The following is a 13,816-nucleotide window of genomic DNA, read 5'->3' on the forward strand; positions in this document are numbered from 1 at the left end:
TTTTTTTTGTCCCTTTCTTTTTTTTTTTTTTGTTCTTTTTTTTTTTTTTTTTTGTCCTTTTTCTTTTTTTTTTTTTTTTGGTCCTTTTCCTTTTTTTTTAAGAAGGAGAGGGTATTTAGACTGCCCCTTTCTGGCTGTGGGCTGAGTACCAGCGGCTGGGTGGTGATACAGTGGAGTACCCTGTAAGATGGAACATGTTCTACCCCTGGAAGATGTTCAGGGTGGGTGGGTGATACAACTTGATTGACCAAAGCTTGTGTTTTGAAAGTTGCCCAGCAGTCCAGCACTTCCCCAAGGTCACACCTAGAGTGTAGTTGTTCTGCTGGACACACCGTTTCTGCGCAGCAATTGTTTCCCTTTTCTTGGAAGAGGCACTTCAGGGTAGCATAGCTGCTTTGAGCTGTTTGCAAGGTGTTGGCCTCCATCAAGACCACAACTCTGAAGAACAGTGCTCTGGGAATGATACAGTCTCTGGGTAGTTTTCTTACGGTCTTCCTTGTCTTGACTTGTGTGTTCTGGCCTGTCCCTTCTTGAGCACAACCCTGATCCTAGCATGGTTCATGGCAGGGTTGGGTTTATGAGAAATTGTTTTGCTCCATTTACAGCAATGGACTGCAAATGAGAAACTGGCTGACAAAACGTCATTTGTGGTTTAGGAGTTCAGGTAATAAGGCGCTTCTTAACACCAGGTGGCAGTATCTACTGCCAGCAGGTTCTGTAGAGACCTGGAAGTCCTTTTAACCTTGAAAGGGGAGCCTCTGCTTGAAAATAAACCAATAAAACCATAAAGATGGGCATGGTTTAGAATTCAGGCAGACCAAAACTAAATATTTTATGTTCCATGCAATGACTGTACTGATAAGCTGTGTTGTATTGTGTTTCTAAAAACTCCTGCAGATACCAGGCTTTGAGATTTGTAGAGTTTGGTTTCTCTGTCTATGTGTTTTGTGTATGTTTTGGTGGTTTCTTTTTTTTGTTTGTTGCCCCCCCTCCGCCCCTGCCCTTGTCCCTTCTCTTTGTTTTAGGTTCTTTTCTCTGAATTTATCACTACTTTTTATATGAAGTTGATACTGAAATTGAATAGGTGCTCCTTCTTTACCAGTCAAGCTAGGTTTCATTTCTACAGTAAGATATGGGTATTCAATCATAGCTGTAAACAGGTGAAACCCAAAAGCCTGGTATGGAATGGAGTTTGACAGATGAGCTGCTTTAGGTGACCATGTTGTTTGGAATGAGATCTTCAAATCTGTATACGTGTGGTTCATGTTGAGCTTAGCTTTAGTTGAAGTTAGTTCAACTGACGTTGAATTGCTTGGTCATGAGGTGCTGGCATAGTTCTTCCTATGCAAATAACACTGACAACTAAATATATGTTTAACACTGTATGGGAAGTGACCTGATGTATTGCATGACTGTGCGAGTGCAGGATGAAAATGGCAGTGGGTGACAGCACCCTGCACAGTGCCTTATGATCTGGGTGATGTTATGTGCACAGAGGGCAAGTGGCAATCCTTGAGGTGCTGTGCCCCTTCGATACAGTCAGCTCCCATTGTTTTAGACCTCTCACTTCATTTTCTGTTTGATCAACTCCTTGCTCACTTGTCAGCCGAGGAGGGGTGTAAGTGTACATCCCAAAATAACCAAGTGTACCTTACCCTCACTTTGTTGCCCTAAAAATTATGCCTTTTTCTTCCCCAGATAATTAAAAAAAGAAGAAAAAAGCCACCCTCAAATCTCCACAAAGAAAAGTTAACTTACTGTGCTTTTTAAATGGATAGAGGTGGCAATAGATGAAATAGTCAAAGGTATCCAGATCAGCAAGTCTAATCAAAACTCCTCTAAGGAAATTTTAAAAAGCTGAAACAACCAGTGAACCTTTAGTGGCTGTCTTAAATTGGGAGGGAGGTGGGTGGAGAGGTTTAAGATGCTCAGAGAAGGGGAGATACACCGGTCAGTTCAAATGCCAATGTATGAAAAAATATCGAACAAGCTAGTAAGTAATCCATTAATAATTACCCAAGAGGTACTGAAGCAAGAAGAAAAAATGCAGAAGAGAGCTCCATGGGAGTGTTCTGCCCAGTTTTGCATCTTCTTTATTGAAAGAGTGGATTAGAAACTGAAGCAACAAAATCATCAGAGGGGAAAAAAAAACCTCTCGGAAAGCATTTGGTTTAATCTCATCTCATTTAGAAAACATACAGAGGAATAGTGTCAAGAACTCCTGTAAAGCACTCTGAGGAACTTTATCTTCTGAGGAATAGGTATGCGCCAAAAAGAAGTGAGGGTGTTTGTACATGTGCCACATTTAAGCTATGAAGATAGCAAAGCACTGGAATGCATTACTTGCAAAAATAATATGGAAAAGAATTAATACATTTTCTTTGTTTACATATAACTATTTCTAGAGAAAGTGCTGAAAGCTGCAGACTTCTGTAGTATGCAAGAGCCTTAGAAAATCTTTCTTAACTCTTTTCTTTCTAAAGCAGAACCTGGAATGACCCACACTTCAGTAAGAATCATGAGTTCATAATTCATTCAGCTGCTTAAGTTTTTGTAATTTGCTTGTAAAAGTTTCTGTTTGCCAAGGATGTCCAGAAAACAGCAAGTTTTAAAATCGCTTAGATAAAACCCAAAGTTTCTAACAGAGCAACTTATGAGGATATAGTTCAACTGTATTTTGTTGTATCATTTTTATTAATGATCAATTAATTGTCTTAGGCTTATGGTGTTATAATTAACTTGGTAAAATGAAGGTACTGTTTAGGACAAGAGTAAGGGCAACAGTTTTATGGCTGCTGGACTTCATTTAATCATAAATGATAAAACATAATATGATATCTTGGGTATTCTGAGTACAGAACTTATTTAACTTATGTTATCTTTGCAGTTTAATCAGAAATACTGATAAAAACTACCTGGAAGCACAATCAGGGTCTTCTATAAAATATAACTGATGTTTCAGGATGGGGGATGGCCTTAGTCTGCGTACCTTCTCATAACAAGTGCCTGCACCTCAGAAAAAGGAGGGGAGGAAAAGCGAAGAGGAAGACTGCTTAACTGTAGCACTGAGAATATTGCTCTAATTCAAATGGTGAACTAATGTTTAGTCACACACAAGTTTAATTACAGTGTCCTGTTTTTCTAAATAGGCAATTACATCAGAGCCTGCCTCTTGTTTCCTGCTGGTATACAGATTTTAAAATTGCAATAGAAGTTCATGACAATAGCATCACAATAAGTTGCCTTTCCAGTTACTCATTAATATCTTTTCCAGTTGTTAGACCTTTTGAATTGCTCGGAAACACTCAAGATTTGTTACATGATAGAGTAGAAAAATTGTCTTGGTTGACTTGTATTCCACTATAATTCTTACTTATTTACTGTCAGTCCTTCACGTTGTGGTGGATTTCTTTTCCACAATAAAACTGTATGGATTACTTTTGTGTGTGTGCGTGTGTGGGGTTTGGGCTTTTTGTGGGGGTGTTTTTCGTCCTAAATTTTATTGCTAACTTCTTTCACATTCCATTTTCTGCAACTTTTTATGACACAGCAAGCCATTTTACTTCTCTGCACAAAATTATTTTCCTGAAACTTTCTCTTTTCATCTGTAAAGTCAGTTCATTTCTTTTGAAATACTAATTAAAAGCAGAATGACACTAAAGGTTTGAATTTTTCAAACATTTTTATTTCCTTGTTCCCAATAAGACCACCTCAGTCAGGCTGTGTAGACTCTTACGTTCTTCACAAGAGGTGAACTAACTTTTCAGCCAAAAAAACCCCTCAAAACAACCCCAACAGAAAAATGAACGCCGTATTCTTGACAGTGAGAGCAGTTAGGTAATCTAATACATGTAGATATGTAGATACAGATATATAAAAAATCTCTGTGTGTATGCATGTACACACACACATATCTTTGAATGTTAAGTTGACATCAACAGGTGTTTTTTAGAAGATCAGCTGGCTTTTCTGAACTCAGATGGCTGCAGGCACCAAGATGGATGTTATCAGCAACTGTAAAGGTAGCCAGGGAAGAAGAAAGGTTTGTAGTTACAGGTTAACTCTCAGTTTTGGAAACATGGGAAACTGGTCTTGTTTCTCTGTGTAAGTTAGTAGTCCTCCAAGAGGGCTGCAAGGACCTCTTAAAATGATGTGTGCAGGCTGACTGTTGCATTGACGGAGCTCCATAAAAATAACATTGCTACACGTGGGTACCTAATCCTACTAACTTTTGCAGTGAGGTTTGGAGAACACTTACATATGTACAACAATTAGCAGAACAGCCTGGATGAAAGCAGAGGAGAACACCTCCTGGTAGATAATAGCAGACTCCTTGAACCATAAGGTACAATGCAACTTTCCCAAGTGTATTTTAGTTTTGATCAATAGAATCCTGTAAAGGATATAGGCAGGAGATTAATAGTATGAGTTCATCTTTGTATCCTCTGCCCTGTTGTCTGATAGAATAGTAACATTCTTGCCGTCTTTAGTGCTCGGGATTATGCTTATGACAATGCAATTTCTGGATTAGACAGATAAAAAAAAATTGATCGTCTATAGAAAAGTACGTGTTACAGCCCGATTCCCCCCTCCCTCCCCTTCCCTGACAGAGGTTAATTCCACTAGCTTGCAGTGGAATTGCAGGTCTGTATCAGTCCTGCAATAATGAGTTTATCTCTTATGAAAACAGGTGTCTTTGTCAGGGAGCAGCAAGAGCAGGGCTGCCTTACAGCCCTGCTGGCAGCTGAGTGTGACCACAGGATGGGAAGGGCAGGATCCTTGTTGACAGAGCCCAGTCCCTTTGTTCCTGAGCAGGGCAAAGGTACTGGCAGTAATGGTTAAAATTGACTCTCCAGTGACCATCAGACAAATGCCAGGTACTGAGTGCGTCTGTAGCCAATCCAGGAAGCCCAGGCAATGAGTCTGTATCAGTAGGGGACAGAGCTGGGCACAGACCTACCCTACAGCACTGCACAGAGGGGAGGACAGGGGGCCTGGGTTTAAATGGGGCTCCTGGGCCACTGGGCAGACAGTGCTGGGTGGGGTCCCTGATGAGCCTGGTCAGGGCAGTAAGGGCCTACGGGTGCGCTCAGGGCCTTGACAATCTCCGCTATTTACTGTGGAGTGAGTCTTAGCAACAGTTGCAAGAGTTATGGCACTGGTTAAAGATGGAGGTGCATTGCACAGCATATGAGCAGCCTTCCTTAGTGCTTGCTCTTCCAAAATAGATTTAGATAGCTCTTTCTTATTTTGGGAGGGGGGGGGGCTGTGGTGTTCTTTTCTTTTTGTCCTGGCATGGAAAAATGAGTGTAGATTGATGCACTAAGTATTTACGGAAAACATACCAGGGGTTGCTTTGTTTCTTCATAATTATTTAGCAAGACATTGTAGTTAATTTCATATGGTAATTAAAATGTATATATTTAAAATGGTCATGCCTGTTTTGGGTATTCACACACACAAAAAATTCTTCATTGTAGAATAATACAGGTTGGAAGGTATCTCTGGAGGTCATCTGTTCTGACTTCTACTCAAAACAGGTCTTTTAAAGTGAGTGCTCATGGCCTTGTTTAGTCAAGCTGTCAATCTTCCCAAAGATGGGAGATTTCCCAGCCTCTCTGTGCCTCTGTTCCGTGTGTGACCATCCTTATGGTGAAGAAGTTTTTATGTTGAATTGGAATTTTCCGTGTTAAAACTTCTCAGCTCCCTCTTGTCCTAAATTTAAATCTCCAATTTTAATGGCAACATTTTTGCAGTTGTTGATGACCGTTGGTATCCATTTTTAAAACTGTGTGCAAACTTGATATACTTGTGAACATGAGGGACCGATATCACAGAATGCAGGTCGAGATAGTGTTGAAAGGTTCCCTAAAAGTTCTTGCAGCCAACTTCACCAGTGCATCTTAGGTGTGAACTGTGACACTGTTTGCTATTGCAATGCTGGATTTCTTTTTCTTGAGAAAAAACTGCCAGCAGTAAAGGCAAAAAGTATAGTGGTACTGAACTGTGGTCAAAGACCAAATTAAGGAGATATGTAAAGCTTGCAAGCTAAAAAGAATCTGTCAAGTAGAACATCAAAAATATAAATTCCTGTATGTACTAATTCGTTCTCTATACCCAGGTTGTAACATACCCTGTCTTGGTCAATGCTCACTTGCTCTCTATCACCCCCCCACCCCCACCTTATTCTTCAATAGATGAGTCCCTGCTTCTAGAGGTTAGACTTTTTGTCCCTAAGAGCATGCTGTTGTATTTTCTGCTAGTAAATACACTATTGTGGGATCATTTGTGCTAGTCACATCTTCTAAACCGATTAGTATCCAGCTGTTTTCTACATGCAGAAGAACCTTGCTGATACCAAAACAAACTGACATCTCTGCTACCTTGCATGTATAGTACTCAATTTAAAGTAACTAACAGAGATTGTCTTCTTTCTCTTACCAGATGTGTGCAATAGTACCAATCTTCCTGAAGTTGAAATCATCAGTCTACTGGAAGAGCAGCTGCCTCATTATAAGCTAAGAGCAGATACAATCTATGGTTATGACCACGACGACTGGCTTCATACACCTCTCATCTCCCCTGATGCAAATATTGACTTAACAACTGAGCAAATAGAAGAGACCTTGAAATACTTCCGTAAGTCAAAAATTCAGAAATTGTACTGAGGAACAAATAAAATAGTGCTATTTTTGTTACCGTCTCTGAAGTATCTGTGCAATTCTGTTACAACTGGAAAGCAAGAGAACTGTTTGTGATTTATTGCTTTGGTCTTCAAGTTTGTGGTAGATAGCAAACAAAGGAAACGTGATTAAAAACAGCAGTTGCATTTGTAATCCGTGCATGCACCTCTCCACATTATCAAATATTGGTGAAACTGAAAAACTTCTTTTTGCTTGTGATCTCTCTGGCAAGAGACTGAAAATTCTGTACATATACAATGTAGAAAGCTTAGACCTGTTTCAATATTTGTTTTTTTTTGAAAATGTCCTCTGACACATTGCACTGTTGCGTGATGGCACTGTGTGCCAGCATCACAACATGACATCAAATCATTTTTCTGTGGCTTATGCTTCTAGGAAAGACTTGTGAAGAATGAAACTCTGAACGTTTGGTTGAGATGGTTTGTCCCTTCATTCTTTCTTTTTTTCATATTCATACTATTGGACAAACAGGTACCTTTTGTGCCTGGAGGGAAAGCACATAGCATTGTGACCTTCTCGGTTTTTCATTCTTTTGTTTGAGCCTGTAGATGCTTTTATCATGATAAGTGGATTCCTGTCTCTCTGGGTTCTTCCAGTGTGGGTATTGACTTAGCTGTGCAAGTAGAGAAGACTTCTGTGATTCATCCTCTAGTTGCTGATTTATTGAGTAATGTATGATTAAATGATTCTTCCTTTTTTTCCCCCCCTCCATGGTTTCACATGAAGGTGCAATTTTGTTGCATTTCTGCGTGTGCTGCATGTTTAAATAGTCTGCAGAGTGTCAAGCCAATAGGTTCTATGCTAAAGATACAGTAGTTAGACTTACATAGTAGTGGATTTACATAGATTTAATGTAGATAGATGTAGGTAGATAGATAGTAGATAGATGTAGGTAGACTTAGTGAGGCACTGTGGAGCTCAGAAGGGATGAGTTACAGGGCTCAACACAAACCTTTGCAAAGATGGCTTCATTGCATTTTGAAGCACCTGGAGAATTCATTTTGTAAGGAGCAAGGTTGGTAAAGAAAAGCATTAAGAATATGAAGAACTAAGTTTCTGACTGTAATGCTTCAATAGAAGGCACTAAGTATTTTAGCAGATAGCTTACATATGCTCTCCACCTCCCCTGAGTCAGACAAACAGTGGGAAGGGGGAGAGGCGAGCTGAAGCTGATGTATGGAATCAGTACTACAACTCCGTGTTTTGTATCAGTCCATTAGCGTTGTTATAATGATGGCAGAAGTTGGCTTAAAGAAATGTTTTGAAATCTCAGGCTTCCAAAGTCTTTAGTAACCAGATTAGTCCTGTCTTACGAATAAGATTGTCTATGTGGGTGGACTGTTGCAATAACCACAGGAAAGATGTTTTGCTAGTGGGGCAAAAAAGGCAAAAATCCACGTGGAAGCATCCTAACTCTCCCAACTGAGGTGCTGATGGGGCATGTCACTTGCAATAGTGCATGACTGTTGGGGATGGATACAAAATGAAGCTATGTACAACAGAGGAATCAGCAGTAGCTGCCTGTAACTGTGAGTACTTAAACAATTTTATCCAGCTTTTAGCTTACAAGCATAATGACTGCAACTTTACCATGTTGCTATGATTGAAGACTTCATCCAATCAACTGGCTTGAATGAAAAAACTTGGAGTGTAATTCCTGCCACAACATATGTTTTCTGCTTTCATTGGGAAATAACTGCTTAAAGGAAGAGGAACCGAGCAAGGAGAACTTCCATAAAGAAAAGTTTATTCCTTACTGCTTATATACGGACACTTGTGTATAGATAGTAGTTTAAGAAGTTTAAGCAAATTTGGATTGAGCCTTAGATTGGTACCCTGGAAACTGAGATCTCTGACTTTACCCTTGTTGAGTTACAGTGAACAAGTCATATAATGCATCTATATATAAGAGTGCAAGATCATAAAGCTTTGGCGTGTTTGGAAATTATGGCATTGATTGTAAACATTGATAGTTAATTTTTCCATAAACCAAAATAAAAATACTATTTTAAGTGAGTTGGCAGAAAAGTCCTGTGAATTGTAACATCATCACTTTGGAGAGTGTTTTCCAGGGTGTGGCTGCTTGCACAATAATTAATTTTCAGTGCTGCAATTAAGGCACTCCCTCTGTACCTGTTTAGTTTGTTTTAAAAACCTTGACGAGGGGGTGAGCAAATACTGTAACTTGTCTATTGGAAAGTTTTAGTATGATCTTACAAATTTCCACTATTTTCAAAACAGTATCCTTGTGGTCTAAGAAGTCTATGGATGTAGATAAATTTATAAATAACAAAAATTAAATTTCATAATCTGTCAAAGTTTTCCTTAACTGAAGGAAGAGTTCATCAATTTTGCTGCAACAGAAAAGGATTCGCTGCAAAATAAATACTTTTATCAGAATTAAAATGCACTACACACGCAGATTGTTGCTTTACTTTCTTCAGGCATCTTAGAGACATGCGAAGATAATTAAAATAAAATTAATGTTAAAACTGGAACTAGTGCAGAATATTTTATATAGTGAAATATAGTGAATATAATACAGTGAATGTAGTGAAATTAAGTCTTTTGATTGCTTATGGTTCTTGGTGTGTTGTAGTGTCGATCAGCTTCGAAACTAGGATGTAACAGGGAGAGAGGGATATATTGTGGCTTTATTCAGGAAATATTCACAGACTGAGAAATACTGGACAACAAGGGGGGATGTTTGTGCATCTTTTAATATATGTAAATATTGTGCATTATTAATATACGTAAATATGTCTTTTGTAAGGCTTCCTGATGTTTAGGGAGAGCACTTACCAGGAAGAGCAAAATTTTATAACCTCTCACCACACCAGTTAAAGTGTATCTACTCAGGTTGGAAATAGTCTGAATGGTAACTCGATAGTGACAGTCTTGCACTGTAACTCATTGTTTTAATGATGTTCAGGTACCTGCTGTGAACAACTGGAATTAGGGCAGGGGAACGCCTGTGGTTTTCCACTGGTTATAATTGCATTCCCACCCCCCCATCCAAGGGCAGTGGAGGTTGATTTTGGGGGATGGTAATTGAGAGCAGCTTTTTTCCTTCCTTCTGCTGTAAGTTTTGAACACATTCGTGGTCAGTTACCATACTCAGTGACTCTTTAACCTCTGTCTTGATTGTGATCAATATCTTCAGCTCTGTCATGACTCATTGTGTAAGTTTTGAACAAGATAGATGTCTGAATCTTTGAACCTCAGTACTGGATTACTTAAAAATATTTCGAGGCCCACAGAAGTAGGAAAGTGGGGTGTTCTAAATATATATATGTTTTTAAAAGTGTATATATGCGCATATATAATAAATATATATAGTATATGTGTATTGATGTACAAATGGATTTGTAGTTCTCCTTTTGAAAGAACTTTAAAATACAGTGACCAAATCTTAAATCTCTACTCAAAATGAAAATAATTCCTCAAATGCATTTTTGGTTAAGTCTTCTAAAGTGCCCTGAAGTTGATTAAAAAATATGGCTATCTTAAGCCTAGTAAGTAAACTGATTCTGAAAATAAATGCCTCTTAAACTGTACTATTGTCTTCATTTGTTCCTGTTTTAGAATGGCAACATGAAAGGGAGAAATCTTGTTTGTCAAAAAGGTAAAAAGCTCTAATTGATTTGCAACCCCAAATCAAAATTTTCAGCTGCATGGAGAAAACAGTGCTCTAATTCTCCATGGACTATCTCTCTCTGAGAACTGTACTTCCAAAGAATTTATTTGCTGTTTAAAATGTCATTTGTGTATGAATTATAGTACATGATTTCTGTATTAGGCACGTGCACTTCCATGTTCACATATGCCCATTGCACATTTTGTAATTCATTCTCATTATCCATCTAGTACTCTCCTTTTCTATAAAACAGGCTTGTTCATAGGGAACTTGTGATACTGCATACCTATTTGTCTGTGATTTTTAGTTTCTGAATAATGCATTTATATTTAATAAGAGAGGCTCTGTGGTTGTTTGGATAGATTCAGGTGTCTCCAAAGACCATTATCTGTGAAAGAATCTAACTCACTTGTAGTGACAGTATTCTCTAGTTTGAGTTCATCTGTGTTTGCGTTCGCTCCTGGGAGAGAATCCATGAGAAATATTACTTCCAGGAGTGATTCAGCATGTAAGGTAACTGGCAGCTGTATTGCTGTCCTTTAAAGTAGAAGCACCGAAATGGTGGAGTTTTCTGACGAGCTGATGGGTGTTCGGACTGGTGTATTATCAGGCTTTTAAAGTATACAAATGCATTTTCATTCAGTTAAAAAGTAGATTAGTAGCTATTAATGCTCATGCATATTTGTTTTACTGTGACTGAACAGGTACTGTTTCAGGGGGCAGAGAGGGCTGTATTTCCTTTTTACCATAGGAAGCGTATTACAAGGGAACACTTGAATTTAGGAAAATAGTCAATCATTTTTGGGTGAATAGAGAAATTATCCTCTCTGGATTGCAAAATGAAAAGAGTGTAAATGCTTTTGATGGGGTCACTGTCTTAATGGACATCACCATCTTGGTTTCTGTTTTTTTGTTTATTGCTTCTTTAGGTCTCCTTGGGTTTGTACATCCATCTTTAATAGAGCATAATAACATACCAGACTCTACTGTAAAGGACGCATAGAGTACAACTGTTCTCAAAAGTAACTTGATACTCACAAAATGCCATCTGTTCTCGTATTCTATTATTTCTTCTTAAAATATGAAAACAAGCATTGAACATGTACTAGAAGTTAAGCAAAAGTGTGGATGGAGGAAGAGAGAGCTTCAATGCAAAGACAGAATAGGGAAACTGTGGTCTGGGAAGGTTTTCAGTAAAATGAAGTGTCTTCTGCAGCTTGGGTGTAATGAGAAACTATAAACTAAACTAGTTTGATTACAGAGTTCCAGACTAGTAAGACTCGTCATATAAAGTGTACACAGGGCAAGTATTTATGCTGCACTCATTTCTTGGATGCCGAGTGCTGTGTGCCAGTGATGTACGCTTTAATACTGACTCTTTTCTGGTTCTCCAGTCTACTGAACTTATTCTGCTTAATCTTCTAACTGTGTGTAGTGTTTACAACTGAGTCAAGATGTGACCTATTAAAATCAAAAAGCAATGAGATTTTTGAGGAGTGTGGATGTGGGTGTGCGTATGGTGATTCAGTAATTACTGAAAACCTAGGTTCTCTGTTGAGCACATCTGTCCTCTGTCAGTAAACCAAATTTACAAACTAGTTTTTCTTATTATTCAAATGTTATGTTTTTGCTTACTAGTACTGTTCTTATAGGCTTATATAAATGTGTAAGTTGTAATACAAGATAAATCAAGGATAATAATGCTACAGATCTACAAAATGAGCTAAAACACTTCTCCAATGCTGCCTTCAGACTTCTTAAATTCATTGTGATACTTGGATGATATTTTAATCTTTACAATTGCAAAATGTTTATTTCTGAAAAAAACTTCTGTTGTTGCTTTCTTGGTATTTTGTGTGACAAGGACTGTTCTTCTATCATTATTGTTAGAATCTTGGGTACCTCTCTACTCTTTTCACTGTGGAAGGCAAACTTTATTTAAGTAAAAATATCTCTCAAACACCACAACCTTATCATGCTGAGACTAGTAATGTTCTGCCATTTCCAGCAAGGTTTTATACTGCCTAAACTCATTTTAATAGAATGGAGGATGTGCATCACAAGATACCACAACAGGAGTGGTGGTCTTGCCTAGTGTAAATTGATTCGATTTCTCTGTGTGGGGAAGAAAACTATGTAGCAAGGGAATGTTTGGATCCTTTGACTTAAATCTACCTCCACAACCTACATCAAAACTTTTAGGCAAAATACTGATTGCAGCTGGCTATTTCATTCCTGTGGGATTCCTTTTATACAACTCACTGGTTTTGACTGGAATTCAGATGGCTTGAAAACAAGAGTTATGCCTGGAATTTTAAAATCTAGCTTTTGACTTTTAATAGTTTTCTGTTAAGCTTCATAAGGCTTGCACACTGAATGTTGTCACATTGTAACTGTTCTGTATGAATATGTGAAGTTTGAAATCTGAGCAAGTAAGCAAGAAGGGCATTTGATTTTTGAGTGACTTGGAAAAATGTCCTTGCAGTTTTTGGACTACATGCTGAGACTGATGCTGGTTTATAACCTGCTGGTGGAAATGTGATGAGTTCCCCTCTGTGTTGATCCATACAGGGTAAGAGTCAACAATGGCCCTTAGCTATACTACTGTGGCTTGTTAGAGCAGATTGTTCTGCCTTCCTGTGGCTCTTTGTTGTTGAGATCCTCAGTCCAATCCCCAACCACAAAGGCTGTCAGTCACTGAGTCTGCTGGGCAGCATCACTCAAGAGTACGGTCACATGGCTACTTAGCCCTCCTTCTGAATTAATTTTTGAAGATATTGGCAGAAAGATGAAGATTTAAATATCCAAGCATTTTAATTTATTAACTTTTGGGGGGGACTTAAGCTATAACCCGGGGTAGGTGATGTAAAGAATCAGTTCTTAAAATTTAGTTGGCAATTGGGAAATGGCATCTTCATGCTTGGATGAAGATACCTTTTGGGAGGAACTGAATAGTGTATTAGGGCTGCAGCTGTTCTTTTACACTCCGAAACTCCAAAGCACATCTTTGTCATTATTTTCTTCATGTGCTTCAGACAGAAGACTGAGCCAGTCCCTACCAAATCAACAAAATAAAACTGATCTGACTCTAAAGCATGATCAAATAAACCAAATGTCATCTCACCAGTCTCATTAAACTCGTGAGGCAGAGTGCCTTTTAAGCCAGTCTAAAATGTGTTGCACGAATGTATGATACAGCAAAGTGACGTTCCCTCTCCCTGCCCCCAGATTAGTGAATGTCAAGCACCCTTTCAGCTGGTGGCTAGGGAGAGGTCTATGTAAGAGCCAGGCCTAGAGTACAGCTCTCTGAGCACAGCTATCAGAGGCAGCAAACAGACACAGCACTTTGTGCAAGAGTCTGGCTTTTGCCTTGGGAACTTACAGGGACAGCGCCCAGAATCATCTGGGGACTCCTGGGAGCCCTCTGAGAAACTTGAGGGTGTCTGCTGCTGCCAGGTAAAGGCAAGGTAAGGGG

The 13,816-nt window shown here is 38.8% G+C and overlaps 1 protein-coding gene across 1 annotated transcript in view; it reads left to right on the plus strand.

Annotated features, from left to right (window-relative positions):
• The first annotated feature begins 6,452 nt into the window (after window positions 1–6,452).
• TRAK1 (trafficking protein, kinesin binding 1) overlaps window positions 6,453–13,816 on the plus strand; it is a 72,518-nt gene continuing 65,154 nt past the window's right edge. The window contains exon 1 of the mRNA XM_009577434.1: window positions 6,453–6,639. The gene's annotated coding sequence lies outside the window, so the exon portion shown is untranslated. The remainder of the gene's footprint in view (window positions 6,640–13,816) is intronic.

Source organism: Fulmarus glacialis, unplaced genomic scaffold (genome assembly GCF_000690835.1).
Source record: "Fulmarus glacialis isolate BGI_N327 unplaced genomic scaffold, ASM69083v1 scaffold1960, whole genome shotgun sequence".
Taxonomy (NCBI): domain Eukaryota; kingdom Metazoa; phylum Chordata; class Aves; order Procellariiformes; family Procellariidae; genus Fulmarus; species Fulmarus glacialis.